Consider the following 13,867-nt stretch of genomic DNA (forward strand, 5'->3'; position numbering starts at 1 on the left):
ATATATGAGATGATATAATCTACAAACAGGAACAATTTGACTTCCTCTTTTCCAGTTTAGATCTCTTTAATTTTTTTCTCTTGCCTAATTGCTCTGACTAGGACTTCTAGAACTATATCAAATAGAAGTGGTGAAAGTTGGCATACTTGTTCCTGATCTTCAAAGAGAAGCTTTCAGCTTTTCTTTATTCAGTATGATGTTAGTTGTGGGTCTTTATTGTGTTGATGTATGTACCTTTTATACCTAATTTGTGGAGAGTTTTGATCATGAAAGAATGTTGAATTTTGTCACATGCTTTTTCTCTATTGAAATGATATATGGTTTTTGTCTTTCTTTCTGTTAATGTGGTGTACCACATTTACTGATCTGCATATATTAAGCCATCCTTGCATCCATGGGATGAATCTGACTTGGTCATAGTAAATGATTTTTTAATGTGCTCCTGGATTCAGTTTGCTAGTATCTTGTTGAGAATTTTTACATCTATGTTCATCAGGAATATTGGCCTGTAGTTTTCTTTTTGTTGTTGTTGTTGTTGAGTCCTTATTTAGTTTTGAAATCAACATAAAGCTGGCCTGATAAAATGAGTTTGGAAGTATTCTTTCCTCTTCAATTTTCTGGAATAGTTTGAGAAGCACTGGTAGTAGTTCTTTTTTAGAACTAATTAAGCAGTGAAGTTATCAGACCCTTGGCTTTTCTTTGAATCAAGACTTTTTATTATTTTTATTTTTTAGCTGCACCAAAGGCATATCCTAGCTTTATTAAAGGGCCTGAGCCACTGAGTCAACATAAAAACACAAAAAGTCTCATCAGTTTAATAACAATGAAGAATCCCAAAAATGGAAAATGAAGGGGGTAAGGGAAGAGATCTGATTATGACACTGAGCCTGGCCACAGGGCCCCTGGTATTGCTGTTGCTACAAGGTCGGGGGGACAGCGATTGTCCTGAGCCCCCATTCACCTGGGTCGAGGACCCTCACTTCTTCTGGGGTGTTCTCAGCTTCTGCATGCCCCTGATCTTGTCCAGCAGGCCAGAGTTGAAGGCCTCGGTGGGTTTGTAACAGTCAACCAGCAGCTCCTTGACCCTGGCAGCCTGGACATCATCACTCTCCATGTCCAGGAGTTCATCCATGTCAATCTCCAGTTCTGGTATCACCTCTTCCTGGCAGTTGGGGAGTTGTTTAGTTGCTCCAGGATCCACTCCTCCAGGTTGAAGCCCTTTGTAGCTCCTTGTGGTCATACTTGATGGTGACCTTCCCTTGGTGCCTCACTGGGCCTTCATCGTCTGTGCTGCCCGGGCCCTCTCCTGTGGTTCTGTGGGGTGGGCTCTTAAAGTAAACACATGGTCCTGAGTCACCACACCCCCTCCCTGGGGCCAGGGCCGCTGTCTGCCATGGTGGCCACGAGGGCCATGTACGTGCATCATGTCCCTCCCTGCACCTGGACGCCCGCTGCCTGACTCATGGTGGCTGGCTCAGGTTAGTCTGCTGGCTCTGCTCTGTGAGGTTCCACGGAGATTATGGTGGGGGCACCTGGGGACAGCTGCAGCATGCGGAGCCCCCAGGTCTGACCTGGCTGCACTCCTGACTTTTTATTACAGAATCAATTTTCTCACTCTTTGGTCTGTTCAGATTTTCTATTTTTTTCATAATTTAATCTGGGTAGGTTGCACTCCAGGAACTTATCCATTTCTTCTATGTTATCAAATTTGTTGGAGTATAGTTATTCAAAATAATTTCTTCTGTGTCTTTGTATTTCTGTGGTATCAATTGTAATGTCTAATTTTTCATCTTTTATTATTTTTGAGTCTTCATTTTTTTTCTCAATATAGTTAAAGTTTCTCAGTTTTGTTTTTTTAAACAAACATTTCTTTTTGTTGATCTTTTTAAAAATTAAATTTTTAAGTTCAGGAGTACACGTGCGGGTTTGTTACATAGATAAACGTGTTGTGGGGACTTGTAGTACAGATTATTTTTCACCTGGGTATTAAGCCTAGTACTCAATAGTTATTTTTCTGGATCCTCTGTCTCTTCCCACCCTCCACCCTTCCATACAACCCAGTGTGTGTTATTCCCCTTTATGTGTCCATGTGTTCTCATCATTTAGCTCCCACTTATAAGTGAGAATGTGCAGTATTTTGTTTTCTGTTCCTGTGTTAGTTTATTAAGGATAATGGCCTCCAGCTACATCTAGTTCCTGTAAAGGACGTGATCTCTTTTTTTTTTATGGCTGCATAGTATTCCATGCTGTGTATGTACCGCATGTTTTAAAAATTGAGAAGGAGTCTTACTTTATTGCTCAGGCTGGAGTGCAGTGGCACAATCTCAACTCACTGCAACCTCTGTCTCCCAGGTTCAAGCAATTCTCCTGCCTCAGCCTCCTCAGTAGCTGGGATTACAGGCACGTGCCACCACGCCTGGCTAGTTTTTCATTTTTAGTAGAGACAGGATTTTGCCATGTTGGCCAGGCTGGTCTTGAACTCCTGACCTCAGGTGATCTGCCTGCCTCAGGCTCCCCAAATGCTGGGATTATGGGCCTGAGCCACCACACCTGGCCTATACCACATTTTCTTTATCCAGTCTACCCATGGTATTATGTTGATGGCATATCTTTGTTACTGTGAATAGTGCTGCAATGAACATATGTGTGCATGTGTCTTTATGATAGAATGATTTCTATTTCTTTGGGTATATTCTCAGTAAGGGTATTGTTGAAAGTGGGCTGTTGAAGTCCCCTATAATTGCATTTCAGCTTCTCTTTTTAGGACTAATAACATTTGCTATGTGGGTGTTCCAGTTTGGGTGCATATAAATTTACAATTGTTATATCATCTTGTTGAACTGATCCCCTTATCATTATAGAATAATCTTTGCCTCTTTTTACTATATGTGGCTGAAATTCTATTTTATTATATATAAATATTACTATTCCTCCTTGCTTTTAATTTGTGTTTGTATGAGATCTTTTCCCATCCCTTTATTTTTAGTCTGTTTGTCTTTACTGCTAAGGTGAGTCTCTTGTAGGCAGAATATAGTTGGATCTATTTTTTTTATTCGTGCAGCTACTCTCTATTTTTTAATCAAAGAGTTTAAACCATTTACATTAAAGATTATTGTTAGATAAGAACTTACTCCTGCCATTTTGTTAATTATTTTATTGTTGTTTAATAGATTATTTACTCCCACTTTTTCTTTTGTTGTATAACTTTGTGGTTTGGTGTGAAGCTTTTATCCTTACTCTTTATTAGTTGTGTATTTGCTATAATTGCTTTCTTTGTGGTTATCATTGGGCTAGCATAAAGAGTCTTGCCAAAATAGACTATTTTAAACTGATAGCAACTTAACTATGGTCACATAAAAATACTCTGGACATTTTCCTCCTTTCAATTTAAATTTTTATTGCCTAATTTTTCTTCTCTATTACATGTTCCTTAGCCACTAATTGTAATTGTTGTTGTTGTTGACCACTTTTACTTTAAACCTTTATGTCAGAGAATTGAGAGATTTACATAGCACCATTATATCACTGTGGTATTCTGAGTTTGATTTATGAATTGATTGCTACTGGTGAGTTTTATACCTTCATGTGTTTTCATGGTAGTAATTATGGTCCTTTTATGTTCAGTTGTAGCACTTCCTTAAGTATTTCTTGTAGGGTTAGTCTAATGGTGATGAATTCTCTCAGGCCTTGTTTTTCTGTAAAGGTCTTTATTTCTCTTTTATTTCTGAAGGATAGCTGTGTTGGATATAGTATTCCTGACTGAAAGAATTTATTTGTTAAACTCTCTTTTAATATATCATTCACTCTCTTGGCCTGCAAGTTTTTTGCTAAGAAATCTGCTAATAGTCTCATGGAGATCCCCTTCTATATCACTTGATGCTTTTCTCTTCAAGTTTTTAGAATTATCTCTCTGTCTTAGACTTTTGACAGTTTGATTATAATATGCCTCAGAGAGGATGTTTTGGAAGTTGAATCTAATTGAGGAGCTTTGAGCTTCTAGAATCTGGATGTTCATATATCTCCCAATATGTGGGAAATTTTCAGCTATTATTTCATTAAATAGGTTTTCTGTGACTTTCTTTATTGATTTATTCTCCCTCTAAAACTACTATAATGAGAAAATTTGTAAAATTAAGGGCATCCCATAAGCCCCATAGGCTTTTTTTATCGTCTTCTATTCTTATTTTATGTTTTCCCGTCTGAGTTATTTTCAATGATCTGTTTAAGTTCAGAAATTCTTTATTCTGTTTTGTCGATTGCTGAAGCTCTCAATTGCAGTTTTTATTTCATTAACTGAATTTTTTCAGTTCTGATGTTTCTGATTGTTTTTTTCATGTAATATCTATCTCTGTTGAAATTCTCATTCAGATAATGAATTGCTTTTCTGATTGCATTGAAATGTTTGTTTATATTCTCTTGTATCTCACTGAGTTTCATTAAGATCATTGATTTGAAAATTTTCAGACATTTTGTTAATATCCTTTTTTTTTGGAGTCTGTTACTAGAGATTTACTGTGTTTCGGGGGGAGGTGTCATGCTTCCTTGGTTCTTCATAGTTCTTATGTCCCTTCATTGATCTGTGTGCATCTTGTGGAATAGTTTCTTTTTCCAAGTTGTGAATTAATTGTCATAGGGATAGACTTCTTCCTGTAGATACTTTCTAGAGTTTTAGTGAGGTATGGTGTATTGACTTTCGTTTTGAGTGAGTCAGTAACATGATCGCCATGCAGTTTCTTCAGCTGTAATCACTGTCAGTAATTTCAGTGATTGCCTTAGTGGTCTAGGCTGCATGAGTTTATGATGGTGTTGGTATAGTTTTGCTGTAGGTGGGAGTGCTGAGCTGGTTGTTGGGTTGGATGTGTGTAGGCACAACAGGCCAAGAGGCTGTGTCAGGCTTTCTAGGGAGGTGGAGGCCATTGCTGGGATAGCTGAGACTGAACTGAGCCATGTGTAGATATGGCAAGGCCGGGAAGTCCTACAGCAGTCTGTCTGGGGGTGGGCCACCCTCAGGCCAGCTATTGTGCCAGGCACGGGTTTGTGTGAGTACATCAAGATGGGAAGTCCTGTGGCTATCTGCCTGTAGAGGCAGCATTGCTGCTGGACCAACTTTTGGGTTAAGTGAAGGTTCATGCTGGTGTAGTGGAACCTGGAAGTCTTGCAGCAGTCTGTGTGCAAGGATGACTCTTCTACCATAACAGCTGTCAGGCCAAGAATGGATTCAGTGTGAGTGCAGTGGAGCTGGGAGGACCTGCAACAGCCTGCAGGGAAGCAGAGCTGCTCCAGAACTGGCAGTTAGGTTAGGTGTGAGTACACATGAACTTGCCGTCCAGCCAGGTGTACAACATGAGTGCATGTGGGCAGGGCATTGAGGTAGCTGCATGGTAGTATTCCCACTGTACAGGTATACCTGTTCCCTTAGGGGTGATGTCCTGCATGGACTTGAGCACCAGAGTCTTGGTTGTTCATATGGTCTAGAATCCAGGCAGCCAGGGTTGTGGTGCTATAGGCACCCATGTGAATGTGACAGAAAGATCATGGAGCCTCAGGGATGGTGAGAGTTAGTTGCTACAAACTGCCAGGACAGGACACACTCTAGCCACTCTAGCAGTGGGCTTGGTTTAAAGATGGTACCCATCCTTAACAGCCTGGAGTTTTAGTGAGGTATGGTGCATTGTATGGGGTTCAGTGTAGGCTCCTACTCTGCAGCAGTGTACTTGTGTGAAATTTTGGATACTCTTCAAATTGGATTTAGGGTCTATGAGGACTGGGGGATTCTCCTGAGCAAGGATCGCTGGCATTTGTGGCAGCAGTAGGGATGACTGGGGATATCCAACTTACATTTTCCCTGTAAGAAGTTACCCTGACTAGAAGCCAGTCCTGGTGAAGAAGACAGTGTGGCAGAGGCAGAATGCCTCACTTCTTTCCCTATGGTTCTACCCTGGGCTTCTGTGCTTCACAGGGATTTTGCTATTTCCCTGGTGCTTTTCAGCATACTTCCTAACTCTCTCTAGTCAAAACATTTTTATTCATTTGTTGTTTTGGTCTGTTTTTCTTGGTGGGAGGTGTCAGGTAACTCTAGTCTGTTGACCTCACTCTTCCCATTTCGTTTTTGATTTACATAGAGTTGTTACAATGTCCTAACTGCTGTTTACCCCTTTCCTATTCTCTTCAGTGTTAAAGATTTATCCTTTACTATCATTTTATTGGGGTCTCTAGTGGGAGAAAAGAATTATGTTCAGCCATCTCAAACCAGAACTTCTTTTTCACTTTTTCCAATTTTAAATTAAAAGGAATTATCTGCTCTTGGGTTTCCATACAGATTATGAAACATTTACTTGTTAAATATGCTAATTATTTTGGGGGGAAATAGTGAACTATAGTTCCATGTCATATGCCTCTGCCATAGAATTAGGTGATCTCCATCGCCAAGTCTAAAACTTATATGTCTTTACGTATTGGTAATTGGCAAATATATAAATATATCACTAAACTCTTCTTTATCTATTTCCTCTTGTGACTGTAATTTAATTTATTAAAATATTACAACCCAAAAATCTCCACAAAAACATGCAAAATGACAAATGTGTAATATCTTAATGCTATGTGAGATCCAGATGTATCTAAGACACAAAGAGCTAATTAGAGGTAATGAACATTTATTTCCAGTTAAAGGGCTAATATTGGACGAAACTTAGAAGGTTCAATTCAGATAAGCATTCAAGTGCTTGGCTGCTGATCCCAAACTTTATCTGAACCCTCTGAACCTCTCAAGTCTTGAAAACTGGGCTGGACATCTTATGAGAACAACTTCATCTGGGGTATTTGGGTATGTTTGCTTCCAGCTGGAACCCAAAACTGCAGAGAGAGGCACAAATGAAGAAAAATTGAGCGAAACTCTGTAGTTCTTCTAACCTCAGAAAGAGACTTTGGTTAAATTTGGAGGAAAGGTTAGAGATTAAGAGCAGCTTCTATTTTAGCTGGCTGCATTCATCTGTCTTTAAAAATTATATATTAATCTTCCAAATGAGAGGTCATAAATATTACTTTGTTTTCAGTTGGGCAATATAGTGAAACATTCTTTAAAACAATGAATTTCTGCTTGTTATACATGTCTCAAGTAAGAATTTGACAGTAGATAACTGCTCCAGAACGGCAGCATGCATATGACTGATCATTAACACATGCCTAGGTGTGGTTTTAGGCACCAAACCAAATGGAGCCTTAAGTCAAGTTATAAGAACACCATTAAGATATAGTCCATTGTAAGCATGGAGAGTAAACAGGAGTAAACTACTTTCTATTGTGTTTTATTTATCAATTCTGTGAGGAAGAACATATATTCAAAATATATTTTATTTATTTTTTCTTTTTTTTCAGTTTTATTTCACTTTAAATATGCCAATTATACTTAGGAATCATGGTCATAAAAATGTGTACGTATAGAAAACTGATATTTGTTAATTGCCTGCTGTGTACTCACTATATGTACATAATCTCACGGCAACTCTAAGAGGTAAATATTATTATACAAATTTCACAAGGACTGAGGTTCAGAGAAGGTTATTTATTTGCTTAAACTTGCACAGTTAGTGTGATGACTAATTTTATGTGTCAGCTTAGCTGAGCCATGGAGCACAGATACTTGGTCAAGCATTATTCTGAATATTTCTGCGAACTTTACTTGTAAATCAATAGATGTTGAGTAAAACAGATTGCTCTCTATATTGTGGGTGGGTCTCCACCAATCAGTTGGAAGTCCTGAAGAGAACAAAAACCTAACCATCCCTAAGCAGGAGGGAATTCTCCCAACAGACTGCATTTGGACTTTCTCTGCAACACTGGATCTTCCTGGTTCTACAGCAGAAATGCCTTTGGTCTTAAACTGCAACTCTTTCCTGTATCTCTAGCCTTCCTGCCTCCTTGGTGATTTTGGACTCGCCAAGCCCCCATAGTCATATAATCCCATTCTTTTAAATAAATCTCTTTCTATATATATGTACATATATCCTATTGGCTCATGTTCCTCTGAAGAACATAGATGAATACAGCTAGTAAATGGGAAAGTTAAGGTTCAGATCTAGTTCTGTTGATTTCAGAGCGCTACACCAAATTTCATTTTATATAAACACTTCTTTCGTACTGGCTTACTGAGTTAGTAACTCAATTTGTTACTACATATTCACATTTATGTTCGTATACATGTTAATACACAGTATTGAGTGTGGCCTTGTTTACACATGAATGAGACACAATTTCAGCTGTTCCTATGAAACTCTAAAGAGAATGATGAATTTTAACCTCAACATGTAATCTTGTGAAGACAGACTCACTTCACCATATTTATTATTGTATAATAGTAATATTTCCCTACTATAGTATTATTATTGCTGTATATATCCCTATAATCTGCTGAAATTCTAATAACTGATGACATTTTTATAAATTTCCCCAAAATTTTGGTTTCACTGAAGATACTTTTCTAACTTTTGCTGTTAAAATAATCGTAATTCTATCTAATTATTCAGTTTACATTTACTCATGACTAGCAAACTGAAACATCTAAAACAAAATAACTATAGAAAACTATAAATGAAACAATACTAGCATTGTGTTTAAATTCTTCATGTTAACTTTTACCATATTAATTTATAGTTTTTTAAAGTTTATAGCTTTTACCTTTTTAATGTATAATGTTACCTGGTATATTTAATCTTCTATTTCTTTCTAACAGCAGCTACTTGCTCATTTGGACAAAAAATGGACCAGGCTTCTAATGATTAATTAACACATGTACAATGATTCCTACTGAGAGTCAGGAAACTTGATCTTAGCATCAATAATATTCATCTCTGTATGCTAGTTGTGAAAAAAGAATTATGTTCTGAGGACATTATATTTATCATTCTTCTTCAAGCCATATAAGCAAGATATAACTTTGTAAATATTAAGGTCAAAAGAAACATATGTCTCTAATTTATTGGAGTTGTCTCTAAAGGTGATCTCTTATCCGTGTTCCTATAAACCCTTGGGTAGGGGAGGAACAGTCTATGAAATTCAGGATTATGAGCCATCTTTTTAAACAAAATTTTTTATTGATGAAACAGCTCACAATCAAAATTTTACCCTTGAAAATGATTGTAAATTATTCAGTTGCATTCCTTTATTTTGTGGATGGAGAAACTGTGGCCCAGGTAAGTTAAATGACCAACCCTGATGACTCAGCTGGACTAAAACAAGTTTGCCTGATTTCTAGTGCATGTTATATCTTCCCTTGAACATGTGACTTTCCTTATGAAAATAGTCCCAGGAAATTCCAAAATACATTCCTATATTACTTGGGCCACTTAGAATATGAAGAGTGAACTTTTAATATATGACTAAATCATTTATTAGCATGTTCCTATTCAGCATCAGAGCTTTCTATGGTAACCACCCATGTGTGCTAATTTTAAGGCTTTAGTGTTCAACAGCTAACTGAAGCTACTGCCAACTTTTTGTGTGTGTTTTTAAGCATTTTAAGGTATGTGTGTTAAAATGTACTGACAATAAGAGTGACATGAAAAATCTCATTATTATTATTACTTTTTATTATGATAAAATGTCATTGCATATTTTGGTTTAGGCCCTGTTTCCACACGGGTCTGCCCATTGCTAGTATGGAACTCTAGAATGAAAATGGTCTTTGGAAATCAATTTTAACTTTGCCACAAGCCAGCTGTGTGAGCTTGGGTAAGTCACTTACCTAGTCAAGGTCACAGTTTCTTCATTTATAAAAATGCAGGTAATAAGGCTTTTATTTCATGGTCATTGTTAAGTATTAAATGATTTAATGTACATATGATATAATGATATAATGAAAGGGTTTAGGTACAATGAGCCTGGCGCATTGCAGCACTCTGTAAATATTAATTTCATTTTCACTTTAATCTTTACTGCTGCCTTTAATTGTAGGATTTATGACTCTGGTCCAATATGGCTCACTCACCTGAAGGCCTTCTAGTCAATTTCTCATAGTCTTTGTACACTGACAGGTGGAAGACATTAGGGCCAAATTATATACTTGAAAATGAATAAGTCTATGTTTATGGTTCCTAATTAATATCTTCTTCCATTAAATTATTATAATGCTTAGGATTAATTAATTTACTGTGCTATATTTACCAAGGTGAAAGAATTCTGTGATTGCTACAACAGGAAAGCTCTCTAGTGAGGTTAGAAGATGGTTAGGCAGTTTTGTTTGCTTAAGAAAAATGAGCAAGAAAATTTTGCATAATGCCTTTTGGAGCAGTCTCATTCTTCATAATTGCCTGAGATATTTCAAGGTGCTTTGCTATAAATCTGAAGACTTAAAAACGTTGTTTTACAGTCTGGCCCACTAAGAATAATGACCTCTTCTGTTTCTTATTTTTCTGGGTGATTAAGGGTTTCCTGACTGGCCCCAGGCCATCTGCCCTGACTATTTTTTTTTCTTCAGATTTAGAACCATAATGTCAAAAATAATCTCTTACTCTGAGAGATTTTGCTAGCCCCAGAAGATGGGAAGTGTTTGTTGCATGTGCTCCAACATCGCATGAAAAATTGTGCAAATGATGCTTCTTGTTGATGTTATAAAGCAGTCCCATCATTTATGCTCCTTAAACTAAATTAGGTGTAAATTATTTCAAGGAGGCCAGAGTTCTTCCTTGTATTCCTATGAGGATAATTTCACAAATACACAGCATGTCCCTCCAACCACAGATTTTGGGCAGAGAGAAGGAAACAAGAAGAAGGAGAAGAAGAGAGCTATGGCCTTGGGCCAGTGCACACTCTCTACAGGGGGTTTCCAGCATGTAGGTGATTTCTAACCAAGCTGACATAAATCAGACTGTGCAGAGCAATGACATTCTGTTCACTGTGCTGGGAGACACCTGGATAGTGTTACACTTCCCTCATTAAGAGGTACTGGAGTTGAGGTGGGGAGGTGAACTTTTAGCTGTATCAAAATAACAGTGTGGGAGCAAAGAAGATGCTGGGATGAGGGGGCGTACCAGTAATAACCCAACCTTTACAGACAGCTTGTGTGAGGTGTTCTGAATTCTCATCTTTGGAAATAATTTATTTACAAGCTGAACTCAGTAAAATCAAGAAGAATTTGGTCCATAAATGCCATTGTTTAAATCTGGCTGAGATTTGAGCCTCTTTCTTTCTCGGCTGGGACATTCTGCTGCAGTAGCCTACACTCCCAAACCTTATTAAAACTGAGTTCATAATGTGTGATAGACATGTTTGTTAGTGTTCTGGAACATTTTATTCAAGGTAAGTTACTTATTACTTACAGTTATTAATTTTTAATAAAAATTGGATGTTAAAATTGGATGTTAAAACACAAAATTGGGTGTATAGGTAAAAAAATACAAACCTTTCTAAACCAAACAAAAATTTTAAATATAGCAAAGAACATAGAGAAGAAAAGACTATGGTTTAAGTACAACATAATAAATTAATTATAAAATAATATAATAGAATTGATATCAAACATATTAGTCATATAAAAATGTGACTGGGTTTAAATCACTTATTAAATAAGAAATATTTTCAAATTGGCTGATAAAGCAAAATACATCTCTATACTGTATAAAAAGGACACATCAAATACACACAGAAATTTTAAAAAGATAGAACTAAATATATGGGCAAAGAGATACCAGGCGAGTGGAAAAAATGAAAATCAGAGTGTTAAATTTTGATATCAGATAAAGTAGAATTAAACAAAACTGCATACTGTACATGCTTACCTTAGCCCAGCAATCCCACTTCTGATCATTTATTCTGAAGGTACATCTCCAACCATACAAAATTACATATGCACAAGATTATTCATTATAGCACTGTTTATAATTGCAAATAGTTATAAATGTCTAAACACAGGAAACTGGTTGAAAAGCTTTACATATACACCGTGGAATACAATACCGTTGTAAAATAAGAATGAGGAGGAGCTTTGTGAAGTGATAAGTTATTTCTATAATGTATTTTAAGAGAAAAAAAACAAAGTATTAAAGAATCTCCAGAGTAAGCTACCTATTATATAAGAAAGATGGAGGAATAAGGAAACAAATACGTGTCTGCTGACTTCTTCAGAAAGAAACAAAAGGATAAGTCAGAAAACGTTGAAACTGGCTACCTGTAAGAGAGGGAGTGGTGGAAGGGATGGGGAGGGAAGAACACTTCTCTGAGTATACCTTTGTGTACATTTTTGACATTTGGAAGCAAGTCAGTATTCTACATATTCAAAATGGAAATAAAATCAATAAAGATAGGGAAAATACCTGGAATGGAATACAAGCAGTATTTCAAACAAATAATTGTATCTCAGATACACGGCATAACCACACCAAAAGGGGAAAAAAACTAATCCAGATAATTTGAGCACCGTACTTGGCCCTGTATCTTAAATTCTTTTAGTGGGTTTCTTTTTTTCTAGTTACGTGAGTGTAGAAATTCTCAAACCCTATTTGTTTTTATTACAGAATTAGACAAAATTGGATAACCGTGTTGTTGGTGTTGAGAGCCAGGGTTCTCAGAGAAGGAAGATGCAAATATAGAATAAGGATGGTGAAGAACCTTGTGGGTTTGGATTAAAATTCGTGGTAACAAAATGACTTCACGGTTTCTAAAGAAACATAACATCTAAATGTAATACATAATCCTAGACTGGACCCTAGAATGAAGAGAAAAAGAATATTACAAATGATGTCGTTGGAACAATTGGCATAATGGCAATACGCACTATAGATTTTTAAAAAATTAGATAAAAGTATTATATCAATGTTACACTTATTGCATTTGATAATTGTACTGTAGTTATGTAAGCAAATATTCTTGTTCTTAGGTAATACATACTGAGGAATTAAGAAGCAAAACTTTCAGAGAAAGAATAATAAAATACATTTTCCAAAATGTTAAAAAAATTGGATAAAGAATATAAGAAGGTTCCCTGTACTATTTTTTAAACATTTCTGTAGGTTTAAAATTATTTCAGCATACTAAGCCAAAAAAGTTATATATTACATTCTGAATGATTCCTTGTTACCTTGCTTGTCTATATCATTATGTTGTAATTTTCCCATGTTTTTCAACTTTTACCCTTTCTATGATTTTGTGAATACTTGGAAAGCACATCATGTGTCCTTACTATTAAGAGTTTGCTATTTTCGGATTATTTTGGTCACATTTTGCTGATTTAATTTGGTGTAAATATAAAGCAAGTCTTTGTGAAGTATAATCTCTTAATTGGCCCCAAACATGTTCTCATGAAACACATTTTTTAAGAGATGGAGTGAAATCTTGCTCCACAGAAAGTGAATCACAGCTGGGCGTGGTGGCTTACCCCTGTAATTGAAGCACTTTGGGAGGCTGAGGCAGGCAATTACTTTAGGCCAGGAGTTCGAGACCAGCCTGGTCAACATGGTAAAATCCCATCTCTACTAAAAATATAAAAAGTAGCTGCATGTGGTGGTGTGTACCTGTAATCCCAGCTACTCAGGAGGCTGAGGCAGGAAAATCTCTTGAAGCCCGGAGGTGGAGGTTGCAGTGTGCTGAAATGGTGCCACTGCACTGTAGCCTGGACAACAGAGCAAGACTCCATCTCAAAAAAAAAAAAGTGAATCTCACATGAAAATCTGAGGGCAAAACTGACCTATGTGATATTTTAATGATTTTCACATTCTATCTTATTCTTATTTCCCAAATGGTTTATATATATATATGACTTATGTTTGAAAGTTCTTACAGAATGCTAACAGCCATTAGAAATATATGTCAGGAGGAATCAGAGGCAAAATACATTTTTGGTAAAAATGTGTCATATTTACATCTGTCTAAAAGA

At 36.6% G+C, this 13,867-nt stretch overlaps 1 pseudogene; it reads right to left on the reverse strand.

The window, feature by feature from the left end:
• Positions 1–930: 930 nt before the first annotated feature.
• On the reverse strand, positions 931–11,081 carry LOC105513578 (annotated as a pseudogene).
• Positions 11,082–13,867: the final 2,786 nt, after the last annotated feature.

The sequence above is a fragment of the Colobus angolensis genome, unplaced genomic scaffold (genome assembly GCF_000951035.1).
Source record: "Colobus angolensis palliatus isolate OR3802 unplaced genomic scaffold, Cang.pa_1.0 Scaffold231, whole genome shotgun sequence".
NCBI lineage: Eukaryota > Metazoa > Chordata > Mammalia > Primates > Cercopithecidae > Colobus > Colobus angolensis.